This window comes from Geotrypetes seraphini, chromosome 2 (genome assembly GCF_902459505.1).
Source record: "Geotrypetes seraphini chromosome 2, aGeoSer1.1, whole genome shotgun sequence".
In the NCBI taxonomy this organism is placed as follows: domain Eukaryota; kingdom Metazoa; phylum Chordata; class Amphibia; order Gymnophiona; family Dermophiidae; genus Geotrypetes; species Geotrypetes seraphini.
In genome coordinates this window covers 419069047-419087572 of record NC_047085.1, presented here as the reverse complement: position 1 = coordinate 419087572, position 18526 = coordinate 419069047, and the positions used below count along the sequence as shown (strand labels likewise).

Below are 18526 nucleotides of genomic sequence, written 5' to 3'. Positions count from 1 at the left end.
CTGTAACCCGTTCTGGGCTCCTTTGGGAGAACGGGCTAAATAATTGACGACTAAATAAATAAATAAAAATTTAAAAAAATGTACTGGCTAAATGGCGAAATATGGCTGGTTACATGGTTTTAAATGTCGGGCATTGGGTGGTCCTGTACTAATCAGTTAGTGTTATCTACATTACTGCATGCTATCCGGTTAGCACATAGTTAATATGGGAGCCATTACCACTACAAAACAGGTGGTAGTTAGTGCTCTCCCTCCCCCCCCCTTTATTTCCCTTGTCCAGCAGCTTCCCAGCCTCCTTTCCCTCCTCCCCTCCTAGCAGCATCTCTCCTTCTCCCTCCCTCCCTCCAGGTCAAGTAGCAGCTGTCCCTTTATTTTCCCTTGTCCAGCAGCTTCCCGCCGTTCCGCAGAAAATTCCTGCAGGTCCATACAGGGCCGGCGAGATCATGGAGAGCCTCCAACAGTGGCTTCTCCCCTCCCAGCAGCTCTCTGTACTTGCCAGCACAGCGATTCACTAAGGCAGCCTTGGGTTCTTTGAAGGGTTATGCCACCTCTGAGGAAAGAGGAAGTTGCATCATCAGAGGCGGGCCACAACTCAGCAAAAGCCCCAAGCTGCCAAAGTGAATTGCTGCGCTGGCAAGTTCTGAGAGCTGCTGGGAGGGGAGAAAGACACTGTCGGAGGCTCTCCATGATCTCACCAGCCCTGCGCGGACCGGCAGGAATATTCTGTGGACCGGCGGTTGAAGAACATTGATCTAACTCACAATGTCTAAGTTTCATCCAGGATGTCTAGTAAAACATTCGATTATCCCTGCAGAACGTCTAAGTCAGCTCCCATCTTGCCCAAATACTGCCCTAACCACTCCTCCAGATACACCCCTTTCAGCTCTGGGTGCACAGTGGTTTTCAGATGCATATGAAGTCCCGCTACAAGTCCAGAAAGTTGGTTTGATTATCGGCCCTTGGACGTCCTGTCTATTAGGATGTCAAAGTGCTGACCTAGGCGGGTTTTAGACGTTTTCACCTTTTGATTATGAGCCTCTTAAGTTGCATGTGCAAAATGACAGTGCATGACTTTGGTCGCACTATACAGAATGAGGCTCATTTTTAAAGCACTTAGACACATAAAGTACTACAGAAGAAACCTATGGTACTTTTGTATCTAAGTGTTTTGAAATAAAGAATGACACAGGGACAAATATGTCCCTGTCCCCATGGGATCTATTTCCATCCCCATCCCGTCCCTGCAAGTTCTGTCCTCATCTGCACAGTCCTCAACAGTGTTTTCTTACGTGCTGGGTATACTTTATCATTATTACAGTGCCAACATTTTCTGCCAGTTATGAGTTAAACACAGATACCAGTGAAATACTGAAAAGGTAGTACAGAGCTTCCTGGGTATGGATTTTCTTTAAGCTGTCATGCCATTCTTAAACAAGGCAGAAATCAATGTCTGAATCATGGGTCTAGTTCAGCTAACCGAGGGAAATCCATCATGTTTCCAGTGATACTAATGAAGCCACCCACAGATTTTTTGAAATGTTTTATGGATCACACTGTTCAAGGAACACATCATAAAAGGAAAAAAGCATTAAAGAAGGTAATAATTAGAAAGACCATTTTCTAGAGATTCTAGCTTATTTTGGAGTTTGATTTTAGACTTACTCTCCTTTTTCCATAGGTTTCTTCCGTAGTACTAAATTTTTCCTCGCAACCCCCAATGACAAAACCTTGAATGGTCAGGTTTTCCTTATTGACCACTCCATTAAAATCCCAGGAGTCACCCTGGACCGCCACCTCACTCTAAATGCTCACACAGATTTATTAGTCAAAAAATGCTTTTCTGTACTATGGAAACTCAGAACCATCAGAAAATACTTTGATGCTCCATCCTTCCGCTTACTAGTTCAATCTTCCATCCTGAGCCTGCTCGATTATTGCAACATTATTTACTTAGCATCCTACAAAAAAACCATCCTAAGACTCAGAGTCATTCAAAACTCGGCAGTTCGGCTGATCTTTAGGCTGAAGAAATGGGAACACATAAGCCCCTATTATCAGAAACTCCATCGGCTGCCCCTAGAGGCGCAAATCCTGTTGAAGTTCTCCTGTCTGTGTTACAAATCAATATTTGGCCTAGCCCCCACTTACCTCGTTTCCCACTTCAATCTGGCCAGTTATCTTAGACCAACACGAAGAATATATCTGTTCTCCTATCCGACAATAAAAGCCTGCCACTACAAAAGATTCTTGAACAGAACTCTTGCCTTCCAGGCAGGCAAATGGAACGACTGGCTTAGTAACGTTTTCGCGCTCTCATCATCCTACTTCAATTTTAGAAAACAGGTAAAAACGAGCTTGTTCAATCGATTTGTTAACTAAGAATCTTCTCAGCTCTGCTTACTCAACCAGTATCCCTAATGAACTAACAGTTTTAATATTCATTCTTTATGTAAAATTGTATAGCTCTCATATTCCTTCATTATGTAAGATTGTATGGTTCATAGACAACGGCGCGAAAGACAAAAGCACGCGCTGACAATTGAGCGCAGCGCAGAGGCGCGCGCCGCACAAAATTACAGTTTTTAGGGGCTCCGACGGGGGGTTTTGTTGGGGAACCCCCCCAGTTTACTTAATAGACATCGCGCCGGCGTTAGGGGGGGTTTGGGGGGTTGTAACCCTCCACATTTTACTGTAAACTGAACTTTTTCCCTAAAAACAGGGAAAAAGTTAAGTTTTCAGTAAAATGTGGAGGGTTACAACCCCCCACACCCCCCACAACGCCCCCACAACGCGGCGCAATGTCTATTAAGTAAAGTGGGGGGGTTCCCCCCACACACACCCCGTCAGAGCCCTAAAAACAGTAATTTAGAGCGGCGCGCGCCTCCGCGCTGCGCTCAATTGTCTGGGCGCGCCTTTGTCGCGGTGCGCTTTTGACCTGACACCAGATTGTATTGCTGACTTTGACTGTAACCTCTTCGCTGATTGTCCAGCGCTTCTTGCTGTAAACCGCCTTGAACTTCTATGGCTTTGGCGGTATATAAGGATAAAATTATTATTATTATTATTTTCCAAATGAGAGCTGAAAGTGAGTTACAATGTTACGTATTTAATAACATTTTTAACTTTCTCGCACAGCTACAATTTCCTGCAACCTGTGTATAACCTGTTCACTAATGGGGCAATTCTCTAAGCTAGATGTTAACATTCCACATGCATACTATATCTAAGGTTACCAGACGTCCGGGAAAACCCAGAAATGTCCTCTTTATAGAGGACTGTCCGGGTACTTGGCAGGATTTCCAAAACCAAGCTGTTTGTCCGGATTTGGGAAGTGTTGATTTTATCTCTTCTTGTTTGCCCATTTTGTCTTCGCAGGACCAAAGAAACTGACCGTGTGCTCTTTTGAAAGCGTGTCATTATTTGCAAAGAGGGTGCACTCTTTTGGAAAGAATGCACGCTCTTTTCCCAGTTGTGCATACATTTGTGCACTGTTTGCACGTGCACAGTGGTTCATTCAAGTACAGTGGTACCTCGGTTTACGAGTGCACCAGTTTGCGAGTGTTTTGCAAGACGAGCAAAACATTGCAAACTTGGTGCCTCGTAAACCGAGCTTGCCTCGCTGTACAAGCGCCCCCCCCCCGACGATCCGGCATCCCCCCCAGCGATCCGGCATTCCCCCCCCCCTCCCGCTCGCATTGCCCCCCCCCCCCGAGCAGTCAATGACACCCTTTACCCGACTTGGCACCAGTGCCGGTACCCGAAGATCCTCCCTCTTCTGGCACGGCCTGGGCTGGGCGGTGCATTGGAGATCCTCCTTCTTCTGGGCTGGGCTGGACTGGCTTTGAGCATTTGCGCATGCTCAAAGCCTTCTGGTCTCGCTCTCAATCTCAGAGAGAGCGAGACCAGAAGGCTTTGAGCATGCGCAAATGCTCAAAGCCAGTCCAGCCCAGCCCAGAAGAAGGAGGATCTCCAACGCACCGCCCAGCCGCGCCAGAAGAGGGAGGATCTTTGGGCACCGGCACTGGTGCCAAGTCAGGTAAAGGGTGTCATTGACTGCTCGGGAGGGGGGAAGTAGGATCGCGGTGGAGGGGGGGCAATGCGAGCATGGGGGAATGCCGGTTCGCAGGGGGGGGGGAAGCTGGATCGCGGGGAGGAGTTTGGAACAGCGTCGGATTCCTCAAGGGAGGGGGAAGAATGGAGCAGTGCCGGTAGCCTCGTGGAGGGGGGGAGGAGGTGGAACCAATCAAAGCAGTTTCCCTTACTTCATATGGGGAAACTTGCTTTGATATACGAGCAATTTGGTTTACGAGCATGCTTCTGGAACGAATTATGCTCGTAAATCAAGGTTCCACTGTATGTCGGTTTGCAATGTGCAGTGGTATAAATGAGTGCACTGCTGAGAAATGGTTGCGCCTTGAAGCAGGTATAAATGACAATGTCTAGATTTTATTTTTAAGTATGCATGTATTTACACTGCAAAATCAGAAATGAGTAATCTTCTTGTAAATAAATATTTATGACTCCTGTTCTGGGATGGTTGGGAACTGGATCTAGCCTTGGGGGAGTAGGGTTTGAGAATGGTTGTTCTTATATAGTTATTTATTTTTTAAAAAAAATTTTCCGCATATCCAACAATTCTATAGAATTCTATAGAATATTCTATTCTGTAGAATCATTTGGGAGAGAGTTTGTGGTTTTGTGGGTTGACGAAGTGTTGTATTATATTTTGGTGTATTGACTACGGATTGGTGCTGACTACAATGGCGCTTAGTGCAAATCTACAAGGTGTGCATACCTTTTATAGAATCGCGCTTAGTGCCTGTGCATTGCATAATTTTTAGGTGCCCCCATTTAGGCCAGCTAAAAGCAGGCCTAAATGCCTGCCCTATGTTATGCATTGATTGGATATATTCTACAACAATACATCTAACTTTTAGGAACGCCCACAATCTGCCCATGCCCTCCCCTGACCACGCCCTGTTTTCCAATTCATGCACTAGAACTAGCGGACACGTTTTATAGAATTATTTGGGAGAGAGTTTGTGGTTTTGTGGGTTGTCTTATGTTTTGGTGTATTGATGTATTTATTGCATTTGCTATGTTTTTTTGTGATTTATTATGCAATAAACACATCAATACACCAAAACATAAGACAACCCACAAAACCACAAACTCTCTCCCAAATAATTTACATGCATCACTAAAAGGAAGAGAAAAAAATAAAAGAGCAACAGCTAAAAGAGCCTATTCAGACCTCAAAGGTGTGCACAAATTTAATTAGTTAAATTATCTTGTTAAATGTATTTTTGTTTAAGTTTGCTATAAACGGCTGAGTGCCTTCTATGAGCAGCTCATTAATAAATAAATGCATGCATACTCGTTGGCCTTGCCCAAACCACATTTAAGTCTGCTCCATTCCAAACTGTACATACTGCAGATCTAAACCCACAAATAACAGCTGTCTAAACTCAGTATTTACACCTATGGGAAATTTATGCATGGAAATGTTGAGCAAGCCTTTTAAAATGACCTTCTACACTAACAGCCTAATCAGTATGCATATAAACACACTCTGTCCACACACAGTATACAACTCGTTACGCTGAAGATATATTGGCAAGCAGCTAATTACAATTTAAGAGAAAAATGAAAATGCTGTCTATAAATACGTGATAGCTGCAATTCCATAATTTAAATTATATTATAGCACTTCATATCTCTCAGCAAACTCTAGGACGTCAAAGACCCTTTGAATCATATTTGGATTTTCATCTTCCGTTTTTCAGCATTTTCCTGAATTCTGTGTTGGCTAATGGGAGATAAGAAGTCTTGGAAGGCTTAAAGTTAGAGGCAGGAGGGACACAGGCTGCTTCCTCCATGAAGGGGAATTAGTTGAACAATCAGTTGCACATTTTGAATTACTTACGGGAACGCATCATAGCTAGCACACTGTTGTAATCCAACTACAGTATATTTAATAAAGAATGCATATGTTGGGAAATATGGTTGGGTTGTTTTTAAACAAAAGCACCCTTTTAGCCACTTGGTTATAATGAGCAGCAGAACAGAACTTTAATCCCGTGTATAGAGTGGAATGAAGTTCATTGCTCTTGAAAATAGAGAGATATGCTTTAAATACGACTTGGGAGCACAATGAAGGTAATTCTCTAAGGCAAGGGTGTCCAACCTTTTGGCTTCCCTGGACTGCATTGGCCAAAAAAAATGTTTCTGGGTCCGCACAAAGGCACAAACGCTGCAGCAAAACAGAGGAGGGAGCCGGCAAGATGGTAAACACCCAGGGGCAGCAGAGGTAAACAAGTGCATCGCCATCGACTGGGGCCAGGGGCCGCAGGTTGGACACCGCTGCTCTAAGGGATGTACAGTGGGACTTGCTAATTGAGTACCAGCAACCAATTATTGAAGTTAATTGGCTCTAGTTTAAATTTGCACAAAAAACTGGCTGCTCGCTATTCTATAAAGCATGGCACCAATAGAACATTACATTACAGATATCTATTCCGCCATTACCTTTCGGTTCAAAAAGAGTTATGGAAGAAGGGTTACAACGTTAGATCAGAGAAGGTTTCCAAGAGAGGGAAAAGTAGGATCTGGGGTTAGGGAGGGGATGGTAAGAGGGGGGTTAAGCTTTATCATGGTATTAAGCTTTATTAAGGAATTTCTTGAAGAGTATAGTTTTTATTTCCTTTCTGAACATCTTGTAGTCTGGGGTTGTTGTCAATAGGTTGGAGACTTGGTTGTCTATCATAATTCAAAAAGGGGGTGTGGCTATGGGCATGGCATGGCATCTAACTCTAAAAGAGCAAATAGGCAGACAGAAGAACACTTCGCCTTGGATTTTAGACCAACAAACAGAAAAGGCACCTATTTTTTTTTTTTAATTGGCTTAATCGGCGCTGGTAATTGAAAGCGCCATGAAGAAACAATTAAAAATGATTTTAAAAAATTAATCTGCCAGTAGGTGCCTTCCACTTCGAGGTAGGTGTCCACCCCAAGGTATCTACCAACAAGTAGGTGTGATTAGAGTCAGATTTGGGGCAGAGTTTGGGTACTGATTGAGTTAGGCGTTGGTGGGCATCTACCTTACGTGTACTCATTTAGGCCAAGAAAACCCTGGCTTAAATGGCAATGTGCCTAAGGATTTAATGCCTGCTGATGCTGCTAGGCACAATTCTATAAACAGCACCTAGTGGTTGACTGACAACTGCGTCAAATGGCGCCTAGAAGGTTAATGCTGTTTATGGAATCGGGGCTTATGTGCAGGTCTACAAAGGGCATGCAACCTTCGTAGAATAGCGCTTGGCTCCCATTTTATGGTTAGATCCACAGAAGGTTAATCAACTGAGAAAATTTAACCCTTTTTGAAATAGCTAGGATTTACTTATAACATACAAATGAAGGAAAGAATCTCAGAATTGCCACCCCAAGGATCATAATAACATCATCCATATAGAAATCGTGGCATGGGTATCTTTCATTGATCCAAAACCTTCAACTGTGACATAACTTTATCGCTTTTTAACTAATAAACACCTTCACTACTCAATGAATTTTAACATATACCTGGCCTATTTAACTTATTTATATTATTTCTTTTTTTCTTTTTCCACTATTTATAAAAACTTCACTAAATTATAGTAACAGAACTGTGCAAATAGCAAATTACAGAACTGTGCAAAAGAGCAGAATAAATTATCTGTAGCTTAGATATAACACCATCGGTCGAAGCTTTAGTTAAGCACTTATCTTTTCGACTTTATGTGAAATCATGAAGCAGCGGCATAGATTCTATCACCACTACGGCCCCGTGATATGTTCCAACGGGAACCCGTTTCGCCGCCATGAAGCGGCTTCCTCAGGGTTTTTTTATACGGGCTTCAGAAGAGTGCTTAAAGGTTTCAGTCCTGAGGCTTTCTCCTTGTTTTCTGTGGGGAATGCTGGTTTCTCTCCTCTGTGCAGGTCTACAAAGGGCATGCAACCTTCGTAGAATAGCGCTTGGTTCCCATTTTATGGTGCCTATTTTTTGAGGGCCATTTAAGGAATCTGGTCCACTGTGTCTCTATGTACACAGAGGTTGTCTAAAGAGTCTCTATATATTGGAATGGGATTTACTTAGTATTGAATATGCTGAGAATAAAAGCCTTGCTGAAACATCATCCTGCCATCCTAACTCCATCAGTAAAATAACAGCCATTACTTTCCATCTGTTTAAAAGGTTTATTGATTTAGTTTGAGGTATCTAACATAAAAGCAGAATGATTTTTGAGCTTGACATGTCATTGATCTAATCTTGTTTAATTCTGGGTCTGGGACTGGTGACATCTATATAAGCTATTAATTGGTAAGACAGGGCTCCTTTTATCAAGCCGCGCTAGCGGTTTACTGCGCATAATAGCACGCGTTAAACCGCCGGCCCCGCTAACCGCTACCACCTCCTCTTGAGCAGGCGGTAGTTTTTAACCAGCGTGGGGGTTAGCGCGTGATGAAAAGTCGCGCGCATTAACCCCGCTAGCATGGCTTGATAAAAGGAGCCCATAGTCTTGGTATATATATATATAAAAAGGACTCAATAAGTTGTTTAGAACAAGAAAAAAAAAATTCACCTTTATTAAAGGGCTAATTTTGCTTATTTAATTGTGTTTAATCCAAAATTGAATTGGGCTATTATGATACATGTTTAAACAATACAAATTTTTAGCTCATACAATCAAGGTAATTTAACACTGCAGTAGTACTAAAATTTTTATTATAGCTACTGTTTGCTATAATAAAGGTTGGAGTCTAAGGAGGTTTAGATAACCCAAGGATGACACATGAAGCCGTTCACTTTTAGAATGTTTAAGTTTCAATCAAGGCAATGTTAACCTAAGGTAATTATCGTATGAAGGCTGGATCTCATCCAGTATCCAAATAGATATTCCAGGCGTCTATCACCCTCTCCTTGAAAAAATATCTTCTCTACTTCTAAGTCTACCACCCCACTAGCTTTACTATTTCCCCTTCTCTGGAAAAGAGTTGTTTTTATATTAGTACTGTTCAAGTATTTAAATGGCTGCATCATATCTCCCTTGTCCCTTTTTTCCTCTAGGGCAGGGGTAGGCAATTCCGGTCCTCGAGAGCCAGAGCCAGGTCAGGTTTTCAGGATATCCACAATGAATATTTATGAGATGGATTTGCATGTACTGCCTCCTTGAGATGCAAATCTATCTCATGCATATTTATTGTGGATATCCTGAAAACCTGACCTGGCTCCTGTTCTCGAGGACTGAATTTGCCTACCACTGCTCTAGGGTATACATATTCAGATCTTCCTGTCTCTTCCCAAACATCTTTTGATGCAAGCCCCATATCATTTTTGTTGCCTTTCTCTGGACTGCTTGAAGCCTCTTAACAACCTTAGCAAGCTATGACCTCCAAAATTAAACAGAGTACTCCAGGGGCAACAACACCTCCTTTCTTCTGCTGGTTATGCCCCTCTCTATGCAGCCTAACATTCTTCTGGCTAGGGCCACCACCTTGTCACACTTTTGTCTCCTTCAGATCTTCCATTACTATCACCCCAAGGTCCCTTTCCCTCCCCTTCAGATTCACTGAGCTCTGGAACAACTTTACCTCCCCTCTTCGGAACCTGAGTTCTCTCCAACCCTTCCGTAAACATCTGAAAACCTGGCTTTTCTCAAAAATCTAACACTCCCTCCCCCTCTGACATCCTAGTCCTCTAAACATTCTTCTTTCCTCCGATCTTCATCTAGCTCTTTCCTTGGAGTTCCTTTCTCACCACAATTCCTGTAAACCGTGCCGAGCTCCACTACTATGGAGATGGTGCGGTATACAAACCTAAGGTTTAGTTTAGTTTAGTTTAGTCTGCACATATCAGCCTCTCACCTTCTAGGACATATGGCTTTCTTGAATTTCTACTTCCCAAATGCATCACTGCACTTTTTTGAATTACATTTTAACTTCCCAACATTACACCATTTTTCTAACTTCTGCAGATCTGTTTTCTTGTTTTCCACTCTCTCCAGGGTTTCTACATCTGCAAAAAGGCAAACCTTACCTTCTAACCCTTCATCAATGTTGCTCACAAATATAGTCAACAGAATTGGCCCCATTGTCAATCGTTGAGGCACTCCACTATTTGCCTTTCCTTCTTCCAAGTGAATTCCATTGACTGTCACTCTCTGCCATCTGTCTGTCATCCAGTTTCTAATCCACCTCATTACTTTGGGTCCTAACTTCAGCCTGCCAACTTTATTCAAAAGCATTCTATGAGGAAGCATTTTAAAGGCTTTGCTGAAATTCAAGTAATTACATCTAGTGCATGTCCTCGATGCAGTTCTCTTGGTTGCCCTCTCTAAAGAATTCAATCAAATTCGTTTGGCATGATTTACCTTTGGTAAAACCATGCAGGCTTGGATCTTTTAACCCATTGGATTCCAGGACTTTCACTATCCTCATCTCAACCTCTGTCTCTTAACCACACATACACACACACACTGACCAGAAATGTCTGCTTTCTTTTCTTCATGGGATTAATATGATTTTGCACTGTTACCATTAGAACCCTGCAGCTGACAACAGCCTTGTTCTGTGCTTTGACAGTTATGTCTGCTTTCTATCTAAGATTGTCCTTTCTTGATGTTACCCTGTTATATACACAATTTTGACTGTTTTCGAATTCTGTTAACAAGGTGTGCAGTTTCTTTCAAGAACACAATAGAATTAATGTTATGCAATGTTGAAACAACCATTTATATTCAACCATGGTAAAGTAGCTAAAAGTAATGTATTGCTTTTCATGGTAACTTGATACGCTCATCAAACAAATAACTAGTAACTGTCATATACTACTTTTTCCTTGCAGAAACTAGTGACTTTAATACGAGTATATTATTTTTGCAAAGTAACTTACCCTATATTGATTTCAAGCAGTCTGTGTATAGGAATCTTTGGAAGCCTGCCCTGAGCGAAGCATGAGTGGCATCATGATAGTACAAGTGTGGTGTTTAACATATGAACCTACCCACGTACATCCTCCTATACATTCCTTCTTGCTGCGACTTTGCTGGATTTGTGAGGCTATTTTATAAAGACAAATAGGCGTCCATTTTTATAAAACAGCCTCAAAGCAAAATTGGACACCTAACATAGACTACCTGGTATAAAACTGCCCGCTAAAAGTACAAGCACCAAATTTCTCTCTATTCTAGAACTGAATGGGGACCTTCACCTCGGAGTGAATCACCCCAACGAATGAAGATGTCTTGTCATAGTGAGCTTATTGGAACTGACACAATTCAAGCAACTTGATAACAGCCTACCCATGCAAGCAATTTCTTAAAACGATGTCTGTCTGATTTCAGATCTCTCACCTTGCTGAAGTTTCCATTTGACAACATTATGTGCAATTTGCTTCAGAGTATTTTATTTTATATTATGTGGCTTCACTATAGCTTTTCTCAAACTGCTGTATTGATTCTTGTAGGTGTGCCCATTCTACACTGCAAGCTCATCTAAAAAAGGTAGCTCATTAAATTTTACACTGTAACGGAGGCTTAAAAATCTATGGCACGTATGTGTTACAGAATAAACAGCTTCGTTTCAATGCGCTGCACAAAAACTATAGCCATATGTGCATATGTGTGTCTGCAATTGATGGGACCTTGATCCTCCCGAATGTAGAATAATTTACTATAAAAGGTATGCAGTAAGATTTTAGAATAAAACTAATTGTAACATCTATAAAACATAGCAACTCATAGGTGGTGTGTTTAAACAATACTCTACTATCTTTATATTTTGTTTTTTGCTATACCTAGCTTGCCTAATTCATGTATGATTTTCTGGTTGAGATGTGCTTGGAAGGAGGACCCTGGGGGGGTTTTCTTACTTTGGGATGGGTTGTGTTGAGGTGGGGGTTTTATGTAGGGATGGGTTTTGTTTCTTAAAATGTTGAGCTTATGTATTCTTGCTTTATATTATGTTTGATGCTTTTGTTGAGCTCAATAAAATATATTTGAATAAACAATAATCTACTAAACCCTCAGTTTTTTAGACTTCTCTATCATCTGGAATGTTAATCATGCCTACACCGTGGTGTTGGCTAAAAGTCAAGTCAAGACTGGAGAGGTATCATGTCCCATTCTTTTCATGCATCATTAAGTATCTATTCTGCCTTGAGGTTTATTGTGCCTCGAGATCATCGTGCTCTGATTGGCAATATGTGCTCGACATCCTATCCATCAAACATTGTCATCTGGCTGAAATTCATGAATGGGCTTTTTTTTTTTTTTTTTTGCAGGTCTAAGCTGGTGGAACCAATTACTAACAGAAGTATGTATTCTTTCTTTTGGGAAATAATTAAAAGCAAACTTGCTTACTCGGGCATTATGCAATATGAATATGATGTCGAGTATGAGATTATTTGGTTAACAGAGCTGATATACCCATGACCAGGCGTATGGAAAACCGATAACAAAGCAGTCTAATCAATGGGTTATTTTAGTTTTTTAAACACTATTTATTAAATATCTCAAAAGCAAATTGCATCACTTTTCCACATGGTCACCCTGTTTTGTGATACATTTTTGCCAATGCCCTACTAACTTACCCTCTGACCACTTCTCCCACCTCAACCATTTCCCATGAAAATATGGAAGCGTGGAAACCTTTTGAAGAACCCTCGTATGTTTGCCCATTTGTAATATATAATAAAAGTTGTGTTCTCACTGTGGTTCTCATATGCCATTCCTAAGAGGTTTTATTGTATGATGATATTTTATTGATTTTAATTATGGGCTCCTTTTACAAAGGTGCGCTAGCGTTTTTAACGTATGCACCAGCCAAAAATCTACCGCCTGCTCAAAAAGAGGCGGTAGTAGCTAGCGCACGCAGCAATTTAGCGCGCGCTATTCCACGCATTAAGGCCCTAGTGCGCCTTTGGGTAAAAGGAGCCCGATGTTTTATGTTTGTTTATTTGATATTATAATGAAATCCATCTAGATTTCAAAATACAGCGGATGATAAATTTCTAAATAAATAAATAAATCATATTTAACCAAAATAACAGGAAAAAAAAATCTAAAATGTGGGGTTTTCTCCTGCTTCAGTACACTACACAATTGCTTAAGAATGTGTGCTGTTTAAAAATATTGCACACTATTGAGAAATAAGATGTCCCATTGATGACACTGCCCAGAAATACATTCAAAAAAATCAAGAAGCCTAAATAAAACAAACAAAAAAATCCTACAAATTAAAATGTTATTAGTTTTAACTCCATCTTATTTTATGAAATAATTTTAGGTTCTTTTCTTCTTTTGAAGAAAATTTTATGTTTATTCCTTTACACCCTCCTTTACAAAGCCAGGCTAGTGCTTCTAGCGCCGGCTGTGGCGGTAACAGCTCAGACGCTCAGAGGAATTCTATGAGTGTTGGAGCTGTTACTGTGGCGGCCGGCACTAAGAACGCTAGCGCAGCTTTGTAAAGGAGGGGGGTTATGTATATATTTTTGTAACCCGCGTAGATTGTTTGGATATGCGTGCTATAAGTGTTTTAAATAAATAAATAAATAAAATGTTTGGCTTGCTCACCCCTGGTCGAGATGAGAGAAATGCTTGCATGTACAAAACACTGCACTTTCCCCTTGAAAATATGCCCAAAAGCACTTTCATAGCCCCATGGCATAGGATTTAAATGAAAAGGAAAGAAAAAAAACTGTGAAACCTTGACAACATGATTGGAAAAACGGTATGTTCTATAGAAATTAGGACATACAGGTGTATATAAGAAAACCTTAACATGCAAAGAGACTGATATAAATTAGTTTCAACCCTGCTGTGTGCTATCTCAGCACAAAATTAAAGCAGGAGGAATATTTTTAAGATAGATTTTTCCATTAGACTGTATAAACTGCATGCATTCTTCATTAAAAGAAGGAAAATTAAAAAGTTCACCGTGTACAATTTCTTCAGTTAATAATTTTATTCAGTTTAATAATTGCCTACTCTATCATTAAAGTCCAGGGCAGATTATGAAGTAATCAACTATATATTTCACTGTGCCGACATTTATGAATACAGCTGTACATTGCACACAATTAGTAAACAAAGCATGCCAATGAACTATTCCTCTAAATATAAATGTTCTGCAAACATTTTCTATATTTTCTAAGTCTTAAAGATACAGTCCTTTATGTTTATCTTTATTTTCCGTTGTTTTTCACCCACACATCCAGGGGGGGTGGGAGCGGGAGGAGGGTATATCTTTTGTTTTGGTATTATTCCTGACGGTAAGGATGGATGGGGGAGGGAATTTTTATCTTTTGTATAGATTCTGATTGATTATAAGTGCTTGATTGATTATCATTATTTGTATATAAATTCTATTGCACTTTTTGTTGGCATTAAAAACTAAATAAAGTTTTTTTTTTAAAAAGATACAGTTCAAGTACTTAAAAACTGATAAACATAATCAGTGAGCCATTCTCCTTTTGGCTTGTAGTAGCAACTAGAACTAATGAGTTCTCTATTTTTAGATGCTAGAACTGTTCTGTCCCCATATTCATGTGAACAGAGTGCTGTTTAAGATGTACCGTACTTTCACGTAGATAACGCGCACCTGTGTAAAACGCGCACACGGGTATAGCACGCGAAAAACACAAATTTATGTACAGAAATTTTTATTACCGCGCACACCCGTATACCGCGCATGCTGCCCGACTCTCCCATCGCCGCCCGACTCTCCTTTCGCCTGCCCCGACTCTCCTCTGGCCACCCCGACTCTCCTTTCGCCCGCCCCAACTCTCCTCTCCCCCTTGAAGTCCTGTCCCCACCTGAAAGCCTGATGCCCCGTCCGACGTCCAGGTGGGACCTAAGGCTCCCGGGCCTATTCTGATTGGCCCAGGCGCCTTAGGCCCCACCAGTAGGCGGAGCTTTGGGACGGATGGGCCAATCCGGCCTCATTCCGTCGTTGGCTGCCTGCCGGACAGGCGAGTTTGACTCCCGTCTGTCCGGCCAACTACACAAAGGTACGGGGAAGGGGGGTGGGGGTGTCGTGGGGGTCGGCCAGGGGGGTCGCGGGTCGGCTGGGGGGGGCGGTCATTGGGGGAGGGGGGTTTGCGTCGAGGGCAGGAGGGCCTGGGATCCCTCCTGCCCGTAATGTAGTGCAGGGTGGGGGTAGGGGGTCGCCGTGGCCAGGAGGGTTTGGGCTCCCTCCTGGCCCGAACAACTAGCGGGGGGGGGGGGGGTCGCCAGGGCCAGGAGGACTTGGGCTCCCTCCTGGTCCGAACAACTAGCGGGGGGGGGGGGGTCGCCAGGGCCAGGAGGACTTGGGCTCCCTCCTGGCCCGATATTGTCGGGGAGTTGGGGAGTCGGCGGGACAAGAGGGCTTGGGCTCCCTCTTGCCCCGATCGTGTCGGGTGTCAGAACCGCCAAGAGGAAGCAGCAGGACACCGGTAGGAGCTTCTACATGATGGGGGGGGGGGTTGTCGGGAGGCTGTGGGGGTGCGAGCGGTCCTTCAGGATGAGGTTGCGGGTGGGAGTGCGTGCGAGCGGTCCTTCGGGGTTGGGATGCGGGTGCGGGTGCGTGCGAGCTGTCCTTCGGGGTGGGGGTGCGAGCGGTCCTGCGGGGGGGTGAATCGGACTTCAGGGGGGGAACTATGTAAAAAAAAATTTGTACAACGCGCTCAAGCGTATAACGCGCAAGGGTATTCGCGGTATGTAAAAACCACATATAACGCACGCGTTATATGCGAGAAAATACGGTAAATAATGTACACTGTTGTGAGCTTAGTAAGTGGAATCTCCCGCTCTCAGTGTGAATGGCAGCAGTGCAGAAAAGGCTTATATTTAGACATATAATCAGTGAGAGTGTGTGTCTTTAAGCCAAACACCCAGAGTGCATTGGGAAAGCATGTGACTATAGTTAGGTTTACCAGACATCCGGACTTACCCGGACACGTCCTCCTTTTAGAGGACATGTCCAAGTGACTGGACGGCTTTTCAAAACCTGGCAATTTGTCCAGGTTTTTGAAAAGCTTTCAGCTGGAAGCGGCATCAGGAGGGCATCGCGGATGCAATGCGGTGACATCACGTGCATGTGTGCAACGTCATTAAGTCGCCCCGCATGCGTAGATGCTTTTCAGACGCCGCTCCGAACAAGTGAACAGGTTGAGGGGGTGGGACTGGGGGGGCGGGACATAGCAGGGCATGACTCAGACAGAATGGGGTGGGGCAGGCATAACTGGGTGGGTCTGGGGGTGGGGCCATAAAATCTGGTAACCTTAACTATAGTTTCTCTCTTTCTCTTCTTATCTGTGATGAAACAAGCACCATCTTTAATTACCACATACTGTAGAGAAAGCATAGAGAGAGTATTGTTTCCCCAATTTGCTAGATGTTTGTAGATACAGCTTATGAAAGGCTTACCAGATTTCCTCTTAAAAAAAAAAGAGCGAACACTTTGCCCCACCCCATTGCACCCCAGCCCCTCCCTCCACATGAACTTCATGTCTCCATCCCTGAGCTCTGGGCCATGTCTAAAGGCCTCCACGCATGCGTGGACATTGACATGTCCAATCCCTCCAGCTTTCCTCTTCTCCATCCCCTTCTCCCTAGATTTTAGATTACTCATGCTCTTCCCTTTAGTAATTGTATTCTAACCCAAATCATTTTTCCCTGTATCAATCTTCGACTATTCACATCTTTAGATTCAAAACAGCTTGGTTCTCTTCCATTTGTAACTTGCATCCCAGTTCAAGCTGTTTTTTCTCCTCACTTCACATATTCACTGTATGTATCTTGTTGTAAACCACTTTGAACTTATGGTATAGCGGTATATAAGAAATAAATTATTATTATGATGATGATGATGACTTCACACTCATGCGCACACATTACTGATGTCATCACCTCAATATCTATGCATGTGCAGAGGTCCTCCAGATGTGGCCTTCCAAAACATGGACAAACTGCCCAAAAATATCTTCCAATTTGGGGCCATGACACCAATAACACTTCACAACATTCATTCCTACCAGAACACCTGGGCTTGATCAAACGTGCAAAACACAAATAAACCCTGTGCAAATACAGGACCACAAACTAAAAGTCCTAATATACAGTACACAAACGAAACCCTAAGATGCCAGACTCTGCATGCAGTACAACAGCAGAAAAATAGAAAGAAATAGATTTCTTCCTTAAACAGTACAAAATATAGACAACAAATGTAAATTCTGAAAACTAAGGGCTCCTTTTACAAAGGTGGGCTAGGGCCTTAACGCGCGCAATAGCGCGCGTTAAATTCCCAAGCGCACTAGCCACTACCGCCTCCTTTTTAGGAGGCAGTAGATTTTCAGCTACCGCGCGGTATAGCGCTCGGTAATTTTGTGCGTGCGCTCAAAACCCTAGCAACCCTTCGTAAAAGGAGCCTAACGCATTTCAATCGCTAAATTGAAAATAAAATCACTTTTCCTACCTTGGTTGGGTGATTTTATTTTTCTATTCATCTTTTCCAAGTCTCTGGCTGCGCTTCCTTCTGTCTGTGTTCTAAACTCTGTTGCCTTATCCATTTGCTGTTTTTCTCTCCTTCACTTTCTGCCCTACATCCATCTTTCGTTTCCTTAGAAAAATCAGGGATTGCGATTGTCAAGATGGAAGTCAGAAAAAGTATAAATTACAGAAAAGAGACCGACTTCAATAAGAAACTGTCTTTGGAGAGTGATCAGTTGTTTATGTAAAGTGCTCACAGATATGAAACTCTGAAGGGAAGGCTAAAAAAACCACCCCGCAAAAGGAGTTCGCCTTCAAGTCATTGCAACCTCATATGTCACTGATCACTCTCTGAGACTTGGTGAGAAGGTTATATATATATCTTATATAGAAACATAGAAACATAGAAATAGACGGCAGATAAGGGCCATTGCCCATCTAGTCTGCCCACCCCAATGACCCTCCCCTACCTTTCTCTGTGAATAGATCCCACGTGTCTATCCCATTTGGCCTTAAAATCAGGCAAAAATGCTGAAAGTAATATCTTCTCTTCATATTTCAACGCATGATGTGCAACAATCACTGACTAGATTTAATATGAATAGACCGTTCACTTAACTTTTGATTGTAGTTTAAGGGGTCCCAACGTGGCCCCGTTTCGAGATCTGCTTCAGGAGACCCGATATGGACTTTCAAAGTTACTTGGTACAGTGAATTGTAACTAATCGATTAAACTTCGTGATATGCAGTTACGTCTATGAATAGAAAATTTTAGCATATTAAGTGTGGGTCAAACTTCATACACTCTTAATGCTTGTTATAGTTTTCATTAGGCAAACCATGAATGACAAACGCATAAAAACAGCCAGAGAAAATGATAAGACTAAAGCCGTTTATTGGGGAGGAGTAGAAAGCAGACATTCAAATTCCTCTCATTAGGAAGCAGCACCTGTAAAATCTGCAGAAAAAGTTATGCAAGTTGGTACGAGAGTGCCGGTCATTGGTAAGGGGGAGGG

At 42.5% G+C, this 18526-nt stretch overlaps 1 protein-coding gene across 8 annotated transcripts in view; it reads right to left on the bottom strand.

Moving 5' to 3' along the window:
* CALCR (calcitonin receptor) overlaps nt 1–18526 on the bottom strand; it is a 587401-nt gene that overhangs the window by 513361 nt on the left and 55514 nt on the right. For 2 of the 8 annotated variants that reach the window (XM_033931117.1, XM_033931112.1), the window contains exon 2: nt 18130–18265. The exons of 5 other annotated variants lie outside the window; for them this stretch is intronic. The gene's annotated coding sequence lies outside the window, so the exon portion shown is untranslated. Of the gene's footprint in view, nt 1–18129; nt 18266–18526 lie in introns of those variants that run through there. One more of the 8 variants, XM_033931121.1, reaches the window with a different exon arrangement.